Here is a 12,365-nt window from a genome sequence, read left to right as displayed (position 1 = left end):
GAAAGTTAGGAGAGAACGTTGTTGATATTCCCCTTCTTGAGATCCCTGTTATTGAGTTATCCTCTGATACTAATTCGTACTCGGTTTCAGACTCTTTTGAGCCTGTGATATCTTCAGCTTTACAGACGGCCGGACTGTAGCTGTTGCTACTTAGTTAGATGATGACGCCACTATGTCTGCCGCACTATCACCTACTCGAGATCCCACACCTCCACACGACCCAGAGCTGTTTGCTCCTTTCATTACTTCACCGCTGGACGAGCCGTTCCGATGGTTCCTACCATACACTATGCAGATTTCAGACCCCTACCATCCCTCACATTATGGAGGCTACGCACAGGATGAGTTGCTCCTGTCACTTCAGCTACAATTTGAGGTTTTGAGTCGCAGAGTTTTGGAGCTTGAGTTGACACCCCGTCCTCCACCCTGTCTATGCCAGTATACTTTGATCCTCCACATTCATCACTATCTCCTTATGCACTCTCACCTGGTGCTATTACACCTTTCCCAGGTTTTGATGCTCGTTTCCTTACTATCGAGTAGCAGATCAGTTACTTACTTCGACGTGTATACGAGCTCGAGGAAGAGCTCGCATATGTTAGCAGTTTGCTTTTCTTCCCTCCTCCACCTCAGTCATCTTTATAGTTGGTTTTTGGTTTTATGCGGGTTGCATTACTTTTGGGTAAAGACACTACTAAGGAGCCGAGATTGTGGAGACTTTTGAAGACCACTTTTGAACACGTGATTTTGGTATATTGATAGACTTATTGGACAAGGGTAGGGTGACCCTGTGTTCCTTTTGATATGATACACTTTGTAAAACATGTAACAATATTGTGTGGTTGATAATTAATGAAAGCCCAGTCATCATGTTCTCTCATTAAACATGTAAATCAACAACGTGCTAGCTTGTTATATTCTCATTGAACATGTTCCATTCTACATGTTTGTGCTATAATTGTGACGTTATACGATTGCTTATATACGTATGTAAATACACCTTCTAGGTCTTATTCGTTAAGTAGATGCTTATGTGCTTGTGTCCTTAATAAGACCTGACATATCCGATCTTCTTCTTAGATGATGTGGCTTCAAAGGAACACCGATACCAACAACCCTTTGCCGACGACAGAGGCAGAATTACAAGAGCGCAACTCATAGGCCATCGCACAACACGAGGCCCTTCGCTCCCAACGCAGCGGAGGTACCTCAGTAAATAACCCACCCAATGGTAATGTTTAGTCACTTAAGACACATTACAAAACGTTTGGACAGTTCCAAGTGTGCTTTGCAAATGCCTTATGTGAATGATGTTGTTTATGTAGCAGGCTGCACCTACAAGCAGTTCTTGGCCTGCAAGCCCCTGAATTTCGACGGCACTAGGGTGCCATAGCTTTTGTGCGTTGGGTTGAGAAGACGGATTCTTTTTTGCGTTGGAGCAAATGTGCACCAGAGCATCAGGTCACGTACATATCTGGACTGTTTCTGGATGGGGCTCTATCATGGTGGAACCTTCAGTTTCAGACGTTGGGTGAGACTGCTGCGTACGCTTTGACGTGGGATGAACTGAAAGAGCTGATTCGTAAGAGATATTGCTCGAGGGCAGAAATCTAGAAGTTGGAAACTGAATTTTGGAACTAGAGAATGGAAGGTTCAAAGAGAGCTGAGTATGTGCAGAGACTTCACGATTTATCGCAAGTTGTTCCACGTTTGGTGGAACCAGAGTTTAAGAGGATCGAATGCTTCATCTGGGGATTGGCACCTCAAATTCTAAGCATGGTGACAACATCCAAACCTCCGACGATTACCGATTCTATCGACTTAAGTGTGGCGCTCACTGAAGAAGCGGTTAGACTGGGAAAATTTTCCACCTCAGAGGAGAAAAATGAGACTTCTGTGGAGCCATCTGGAGATAACAAGAAGAAGTTTGCAAATTTAAAGAAGGGTACTCAGGCGAGTAACAAGAAGAAGGCCAAAAAGGGAAAAGAATACATGGGTATCCTACCTTAGTGCGACAATTGTCGACATTATCATGTCGGGTGATGTAAATATGGAAAATGTGTTAACTGTGGCAAGAGAGGGCATGTCAAGGAGAATTGTAGGCAAGATACTGTACATGGAAATGGAGGCCAAGATGGGAGCGGGAATCATGGAAAAAACAACGACAACAACGACTATCAAGGAAGAAAGAGTGACGATCAAAAACGTGCTCAAGGTTGTTTTAACTGTGGAGACAAAAGGCATTTCAGAAAATATTGCCTAAAAACAATCAGGCACATGGATGAAAGCTCAACATCGGAGCTAGGGAAGCATGCCAGGATCCAAAGGTGGTTATCGGTACGTCCCATATTAGTCAACGTTATCCATCTGTGCTAATTGATACTGATGCAAATTTAATCTTCGCATCTCTAAAGTTTAAGAGTATACTTGGTTTAGTAGCAAGTAAGTTAGAAATCTCGTACTCGATAGAACTAGCTAATGGGGAGCTCGTGGAATGCCAACGAAGTAATTAGAGGCTGAGTGATAGAACCTGGAGAGTGTGAGTTCTGATAGATCTTCTGCTAGTTAAGTTGGGAAGCTTCGACGTCGTAGTTGACATGGAATGTTGTCGAGTAATTGTGCAGAGATTGTTTGCCATGAGAAGATTTTTCCGCAGCCCGATGGTGAGTAAAGAGACGATCGTGGTTCATGGGAAGGAGCCGGGTACGCCTTTACAATTATTCGTTGTTTGAAGGCACATAAGTTTTTGCGTAAAAGGTGTATTACCTTCTTGGCTCGTGTCGTGGACAAGGAAGCCAAGGAATCTAGAGTTGAAGATACCCCTGTGGTAAGGGAATATCCTGAAGTCTTCCCCGAAGACTTGCCAGGATTATCTTCTCAATAACAAGTCAAGTTCCACATTGACTAGGTTTCAGGCGTCGCACCTATAGCTAAGACAACCTATCGACTTGCGCCTTCAGAGATGCAAGATTAGTCAACGCAGCTTCAGGAATTGTTAGATAAGGGATTTATAAGACCAAGCTTCTCGCTTTGGGGAGCTCCAGTGTTGCACCTCAAAAAGAAGGGTGGTAACTTTCGAATGAGCATCGACTACCAAGAGCTGAACAAGTCAACCATTAAGAACCGGCATCCCCCGCTGAGGCTTAGCGATTTATTAAACTAACTGCAAGGATCCAACTACTACCCTAGGATCGATCTTCGATCAAGTTATCACCAGCTGCGGATTCAGGAAGAAAGTATACCGAGGAACAGTGAGTCAACAATTTGTCTTACACATACGCTAATATTGTGTTTTATACATGGTACACAAAATAGTTATACACAGAATCCAAACTTTGAGAATTTAGGAATCATGCATGTAGGGCCTTCGGGACTTATGTCTAAGTCGATTAAAGGTTAACTCGTAAAAAACACGTCTATTAACTCAGGCCAGCACCATTATTCTGTCGTACATGCTATTTTAGTTAAACAAATAGATAAAGTACTCAAATTTCTTTTATTGAAATTCCCACTTTTGCTTCTAGCATGTAGAATTCTACATCTCTACTTCTCTTAATGGTAGTTGCATAACGACAATTTCCTTCGTTAGAGCAAACACTCCTTGGTCTTGATACTTAATCATTTCTTCTTTACAGTAAATACTCATTGTTTCATTTCTTGGAAACTCATATGCTACACATGCACCATTTGTTATGCATGTGGTATCATTATAATAAACGCTTCATTGAAGTTCAAATATTATTTTGCTAAATCTAATTATTGATTTGTGGTTCGAATGACCTACATTATTATAATTGTTGGCCCTTTGGCTGTCAAGTCAACACACTTTCTTGAAACTTCTATTCTTTCAAGTTACATACATGGTTTATCATTGTAACCATGCCAAAATCCCCTTGTCGATACATACGTTTATTGTCAGATTGCGCTGAGATCAACTTCAATTGCTTGGACTTGTCCATTTCGCATATTCAATTCAAGACACCATATGATGGATTGAGAGCATCATATCCAAATTCATTCTTACAAGCGTTTCATTTGTTCCGAGTCGCAGTAGACCTTGTGGTGATGTTTTCACTAAATTGAAGCTTGTGCTAATCTCGATTACGCATCTCACACACGGATGTAATTATTTATTCATTCGCTTGCTCTAAATTCGTTCTGTTTTATCATGATTAACACAATCGTGTGCTAAGACAATGGTACATAAACTCATTTTATATTCCAAGTGTACCTCCTAACGGTTCTTTCATTATCAATCGAACGCCTTATAGTATTTATTGCTTTTTTCATCTTCGATCAGAAACGGTAGTTCTTTGGTGACTCTATATTCAATTGAGAAATCCTACGACGCCATTTCAATCAAATTTTTAGGTTTGCTTCATTACACTTTCATTTAATTTCAAACACGGTGAACTTATTCGGTCACCGCTATTATTGAATTATGTTATTACAATACCTTGTGGTGTCAATACAAACTTGTAGCTTATGCTAATCATGGTCAACCGTTTCACATGAAACTACACCTACTTTTGTTTGACTTGCCTTTTAAACATTCCTAATGCAACTACAAATTAAGACAATAACACACCAGATTCGATTGTATTTCATTTCGGTGTATTTTCGCAATTCAAGGATGTCAACATACTAATCTTAACCATTTGTTTATCCGAAAGTTGACAGATCATTTTACTATCATATTCGAGTTGTTGATTTTGAGTTCATATAGTGGATGCTATTGTTTCTGAAAACTCATTTGCATATTGTGTTCGATTTTGAAATTCTATTGGTCAAAACTCCTTTGTTGCACCCTTATTAACTAAGTTACAGTAGATTATACATCTATACATCTCATGACCTTTGACATCAAATTCTGGAACACATACCTTTTAACCATTGGGTTCTTATTGTTGTAATACGTCTCTGAATTCACTTGATTCGATTAAGTCTTGATTCGGTTTTGTGGTTATCTACCTCAGTATTATTCATATCCATACACGCATAATGTAACCCTAAGGAGTTAAGGTAGTATAAATTTCGAGGAAGAAATTTTCTTAACAGGGGGAGAATGTGACAACTGTCAAATTTGCATACATCTGTACAAGTATTAAATAATGATTAGTGCTTAATGACTGTGCTAAATTACAATTAATTACTTGAATTGTGACACCTGTGTCACCACGAACACCAAAGAAATGCCAAATCAATGAAATATTGTGTTTCATAGTTGGGATTTGTATAGATATGCGTATCATTTGCACATATCAATTCTTCTTCGATTTCGAGCTTTAAATCACTTTCTGGAGAGTTATACGTGCACTGGTGCATAAACATAATCAGTTAAACGTGACAAACACTGCGTAATAGTGAAATAGGCTTAACATACCTTAAATAACCTTTACATAACTTAGAAATAAGTTTTGGAAGGTTTGGTATGGCAAAAACAAGTTTTTTCGATCACAGGGACTATTTGCGTGAAACTGCGAAACTATACCAATTCGGAAGGTAACGTACAGTCCAGAACTTGGTCATAAGCTAAACATACCCCATATAACCTAAACATAGCTTATAAATAAGCTTTGAGTGGTTCGGTGTGCGAAAACATGCTTATATGCTCTTACAGGAACTAAAAGTGTCAAAAACGACGTAAGTTTGCATTTTCGCGCATATCTTACGATCTGACCACATCTGGACAACCAAAATTTTTGTACACACTAAAATATTTTTATTTTAGTGATCGGCATGCAAAAAAATCCATTCGTCGCTTAATTTGGTTCGTTTTCGCGTTCGTTTGAGTTTCGTCGTAATTTAACGAACAACGCGACCATACGACCAAACAAGCTGACATCTGAGAGTTTTCCGAGCACATTTTGAGTCCTCTAAACTTTATTGACCATGTAGAGCCTTGAAAATGGCTTAACGGGGGTCAAAAGAGGCTGAAATGGACTTGAACCAAGTGTAGGGAGATGAACCGTAAATATCTCAAACTTTGCTGATCTTGGAGGGCCAGGCGGGCCGCGTAACCCCCTCCCCTATCCTTACGCGGGCCGTGTGAAGTGCCCATCGACTAGAAACATGAAAAACAGCAACTGTTTGATAATTTAGGGGCCAATCTTGCAATTTCTTTGTGTAATGAGCAAGTTAACACCTCCCCAAGGCTTTGTACCTGCTTGTGACAATTGTTGGGCCATGATTTTTGCTTGGAGGCTACACAAACACATGTCATGATCTTGTGTTCTTGCAACAAGTGCAAATAGTAAGGTCCATCAACTCATTTCTTTGCTCATTTCCTTCTTTTCTCCTCTCTAATCTGAATTGGGAGCTCTCTCATCTGATTGGGAACTTATTCTTTGTAGAAAAGATAGCAAGGACCTTTAGTGCCACTTGATTCCTTGATTTCCCGAGCCTTGTTAGGACACTTAATCAAGGATACTTGCAATCTCAAGTGAGTACTTAGTCCCCTCTTTTACTGTTTTCCATTGTTTTGGGTGAAACATATAAGCCTATTTGTTATTTTCATGATTTTAAACTATATGATTACACATGCTTAGTACATATTCTTTTGACAAATTAAACGATTACCTACGGTTTAAACACTGATTTTCAAAACTTATAAAACTAATTGTTGGATTGTACCTATTTTTATACATTCACCCAGCCGATTGGCAGTACGATATAGCCCTATAGGACTAGACACCCCATTCCTGTTGTATGGAATGTCAGAAACCAAATTTTAACCAAATAGAAATTGCCTTCGTGGTATTTCTATAGTCTCCAAAGTGTAGTTTGATACACTAAGGCTTGATTGAATACCAAATCACACTTTCTTTGTATATGTTGATATACTACAAAAGTACATTTTCATGTGCTCTCAAATGTGATCTACCAAAGTATATTTTGATATACTATGTACAAAATCGAACATGTGTTTTAACATACTACTTTGTTATTTACCAAAGCATTGTTTGCTATGCTACTGTTTACCAAAGTATAGTTTGATATACTACCAACTTTGTTATTTCATATACTAAAGTATAATTTGATACACTACCAAAGCATAGTTGATATGCTATTTTCAAACCAAAGCATAGTTTGAATTGTTATTTTTCTAACCAAAGTATAATTTGATATACTACCGATACTTTTATCCTTAAACCAAACTATACTTGAGATATACTACCAAATCTATTATTTTAATTACTAAAGTATATTTCGATATACTATCTATTTAACTATTTCAAAACCAAAGTATATTTTTGTCTATACTATAAACCCTTTTTCAAAACGACACGTTTTCAGAAACAAAACTTTTACATTGGATTCATGGCTATTTGGAAAACATAAAACCTTTTCTTGCGTTATCCAAAGCCATGAATCTAATACACAAAATCCTATGTTACTCACAGGCATTTTTATGCTGACGTACCTATTTTCATATATGTTTCAGGTACTGCTATGTGATGATTGTTGATGCATGCTACACATAGGATGGACTTGTGCCTTAGCAACTTTAAAACCGAGAAACAATTATTTATATTTATCTGATTTGTACTAAAACAATGAGTTCAATAATTCAATAAAACAAAATACTTAAATCCATAGTTGTGAAACAATGATTCTGTTACGACACTCCCCAACGTTTCCGCCACGTTTTGTTGTTTTACGTGGCCGGGGTGTGACATGAATTGCTTCCAATTATTACCATAAACATACATGTGCATCATATATTGCTTAATGTCATGTCATTATTGCAAGAGAACTTTGTTGACTAAAATGACGCACGAAACATAGTTAGCACAGTTATCCGGCAAATCAGAAAAATGCTGACAGAGTTCAGTAGATAGATAGACATTGTATTGAGACACAGAATGGGCCAGAAACCAAGTATTACACTAGTATAGTGTGTAGGAAAGTAAGGATCATAAAACTGCCTTCCTAGTGATAGTTTAAGTGCCGGAAAGTGCCTAAAACACATAAATAGTAGAATTCTGGAGAAAATCAGCTAATTCAGCATCTAAACAATCTAATATCATACAAAAATATGGTTAAATGGTCTTGAATGCTTTCCTAAGTGTTGGGAATCAAAACTGTCACAAAAGATAACATAAAGCACATAAAACTTCATAGTTTAGCACTTTAACGAACCGGTAACCAACCGAACAACCGGGCACTACCCGAAACACCAAATTTTCACTAGAAGCACTGTTTTAACATTTCCAAGCTAGTTATGATCCCTGAACATCATAACATACTACATAAATATCAACTAACTTAATCCCTAGCCATACACTTGAATTTCAACTATAAACTAACTTACTAGTTAACTCCTATGCCTAGACCCCCCACTATCGGCGAATCATGTGTGGTCCCCACATGAGGATTTTATGTTGATATTTTATTGAATCTTGTCTCCCCTTTTATAACATAATACACATTAGACTTTAACAAATTGATGGATTATAAGTAGAACTCAAGGTTCATAAACTATTCATTTCTCAACACCCACAAACACTTGAAGCTCTTCTTCTTCACCCCATAGCTCACGACCACACATCACCACCACACCATCCCCATTTTCACTTCAAGCATTCTAAGGTGTTCATGTCACACCCCAATCGATGGCGGAATCATTAAGGCATGGCACTGAGAGAAACAGATTGTCCAGAAGTTTTCATAACAACTATTATTACTATTCAATTTATATAATACGCCCCATACCGTACCTTAAATAGCAAACAAATTATTACAGATAACATCAAGTCAAATATTTTGTTCCGATAACTCAGATATCAAATATAAATATTGTTCAAATGCTTGTAGAGACTCGATTTGCAAGATCTACAGACAACTATGCTCTAGACGCTTATTCTAAGCTCGCCTTCCTAGCAGATAAGCATCCTAATTGCCTATCACATACGTTAAAATAAATTCAATACATAAAATCTAAAGTTGAGCATACAAGTTTGATAATAGCATAATAGAGTTCGAATAGTTTTCGCATAACCAACACGTACATAGAGGAAAACGAAGCATGTTAATTATCGAAATGGATCTATCTATACCAGTGACTGCGGGTTGACTGCCCGAGGCAGTTCGCAATACATGATTATCACCGTAATCCATGCAAGTAATTGTCCTTAACAACCCCCGTGTGAACGGGTGCTGAGTCCAAACTATAGTACTATCGTCGTTAAGGCAGGTAGACAACATTCCACGTGTAAACATAACAACAAGCATTCATTTAGTCACGTAATACATGCGGTAATGGTTAGCGCTTAAAGTAGCTGAGTAGTGTGTTCGATGTGATTTCGTATAAGTAACGTATGTAACACCCAAAAGTGCTAAAAGCAAAAAGGGATCGAGTATACTCACAGTGATTGATGGATTGAAGGGAGCACTTGAGAGTAGGGTTAGCTTGAATAGTTCGATAGCATAACGATAAGTAATGCGAAAAATGGAAACGAGTGTTTGAGGGTCGGACAGCCGGGTCGGTTGGACGGTAGGTCCGATCGGACGGCTTGATCGTTAAGTTAACCAGTCCGTTCGGACAGCCTGTCCGATCGGTCGGTAGGCCGATCGGATGGACTGTTCGAGTGGATTGTTTCTTCCTTTGAGAAGGATGTGTTTGTGTATGATGGTTTGTCCTTTTGAGGTTTTTGTTGTAGTATTTGAAAAAATTGAAGTTTCCTTACCTTTCAGGTCGATCGATCGAACGGCTTGTTCGATCGGCTGGCTAAACTGCTCGGTTAGGTACTTCAACATAAGTTCTTATCAGGGTGTCACCTGGTCTAACTGCTTGACCGATCGGGTGGCACTCCAACGCGTTGAATCTTGTTGAAAATTGATTAAGTGTTGAAGCATAGTATCTCATGATCCGAAGAGTAATTCAAATCAGACCATAGTCCGATCGAACAGCACTTCGTTCAATACTAGACTTCATGAAATTGTTAAGGTGGGGCCATGTGCCAGCCGATCAGTTGGCCTGGTCGATCGGCTGGCTTATCCGATCGGCTGGGCTGTCCATTCGGACAGTCAGTCCGATCGGTCAGCATCCTGACCTGGTCGTCCTGTTCGTCTAACACTTGGCTGTTCTGATGGTTTGTGGTTATATCGAGGTGCTTTGACAACGAGTTGAACCATGGAACCCTCGTTCTTACTGATTTCTCCTGCTCGGACAGGAATCACCCAAATCCAGCCGGTGAACTATTCGGAACATAGTTTAACGTTTAACCCAAAATCGGTGGACCTCATAGATAGAACCCGAATCCTGAGTCGTGCAACCACCGAAATGATTAGCAAGTCGGCACAAGCTCCATTTCTATCGATTTGAAGGCTTTGAGTGTAAAAGAGTTGAAAGAAAGTTGGAAAGCATTCTTTCAATCCTTCTCACCGTGTAAATGTTTAGATCTATGGAAGATCTTTGTTGTTTATGTGGAAATCGGTTAGATCCAAGTGATTCTTGGTGGATTGAGGCCAAAACATGAGGTTCTTCAAGAACCTCATGATGACATCATCCTAGAACACTTGAATCTTGATGATTTCACAGATAGAAATCAAGAATCGAAAGATAGAAAGGTGTAAGAGTGTGCATAAGTCAAGAAAGTACAAGATTTAGGATAAAATCTTACCGGAATCGAGAGAAATCTGAGAATAAAGATGGGAGCACGAGCTGGTCGGTCAGATCTTTCCAAAAGTAGAAAGTATGACAATGACAGGGGTATTTATGGGCTTCCAAAAGAGTAAAGGCCTGGACAATCGGCCAGGCATCCCTTTCGGATAGCCTGTCCGATCAGACAACAGTCCGGTCGGCTGGGCTGTTCGAACGACTGAGAGCCTGATCGTTCAGCTGCCTGTTTCGACGTTTGGTGCGACGATTTTTGATATTCCGATTTCAATTGAGCACGATGCGTCTATGATAGAGTTTCCTATTCAAATTACGTTTAATCCCAACCACTATATCTAACATACAATCATCTATATCTCGTGCTGTTTCCTCTCCACTAATTATCATGATTCGATTTCGAGCGAGTTTCGATTGCATTTCAATTGATTCGATTGATTCGATTGATCACCTCACATAAGGCACACACATGCGTATAATAACAACCAAAGTTCACGTAATTCGAGCATCGAGTTCGATGATGATCAGATTAGCTTGATTTTCGATTAGTTGACTTTATCGCATTGTTACTTCCTATTATTCACAGCCGTAAAGTGGTTCGTATCGATAAATAAGCTTCGATTAATTCGATTTTAGCATATACTCCACATAATACAACAAACATAATCACAAACATAATATAGACTAGCTACAGTCATAGGAGTCAATCTTGACTTTGACTTTGACTTTGACTTTGACATTCGGTAACACGGGGTGTTACAGCCTCCCCTGTTTAGGGAATTTCGCCCCGAAATTAGGCTGAAAGCTGCACAGCACCGTGAATCACCTTTTGCTACTTTCTCTCTCAAGACTTTCATTTGAACAACTGTGGGTACTTTGCCTTCATGTCGCTTTCGAGTTCCCAAGTGAACTCTGTGCCTCATGTGACAACTGTGTTCTGTAATCTCTGTACGATGTAAAACAATGGTGATTATCAATAAAACAATGTGCTTTAGTGTTAATATATGTGTATTTGTGTTTGACAATTTTACAATTTGATTCGATTCCGATTTCAAGCTTTAGATCACCTTCTGGAAGGTTATACGCAAACTGGTGCTTAAACGCAATCAGTTTAAGGCAACATACACTCCGGAACTGTGACGTAAGCCAAACATACCCTAAATATCCTTTACATAACTTAGAAATAAGTTTTGAAAGATTCGGTATGGCAAAAACATGACTATTTGAACTAAAGAACTAATTACAACAAAACTGCGAAACGAACGTTGGTGACCGCCCGGATAATATTTAAATCCAGAAGATATTCTGTTATGGTTGAAATTTTATTTTTAATCAGGTTCATTTTGAAAAATGAATTAAAACGCTTAAGAATTATATTTTTTCAAGTTTAAGCGCGTACTGCGTGTTTCTGCGCGACGCAGTGCTTATACTGCAGAACGCGGACAACGCAGCCAGTCTCAGCAACTGGAATTTATTTCAGTAATATTTTTGGCGAGTTTATTTTTATAGAAAAATAAAAATAATTTAGAACGCCATAAACCGGGATTTAAACGCTAGATAAAATACCCGGTACCCGATTAAACACCTACTTCTATCTAATTTACCATCAAAATTACACATGGACCCCCTCCCCCCTTCTAATTTACGGTCACAATATATGTGTGGCCCCACCAAATACTTTGCTAGATCTTGCAAATATTCTAATTGATCTTGTATGGCCAATGGTCTTTGCATGCAATCTCTTAAG

The sequence above is a fragment of the Helianthus annuus genome, chromosome 2 (genome assembly GCF_002127325.2).
Source record: "Helianthus annuus cultivar XRQ/B chromosome 2, HanXRQr2.0-SUNRISE, whole genome shotgun sequence".
NCBI lineage: Eukaryota > Viridiplantae > Streptophyta > Magnoliopsida > Asterales > Asteraceae > Helianthus > Helianthus annuus.
Note: the sequence above shows the minus strand (reverse complement) of the source record.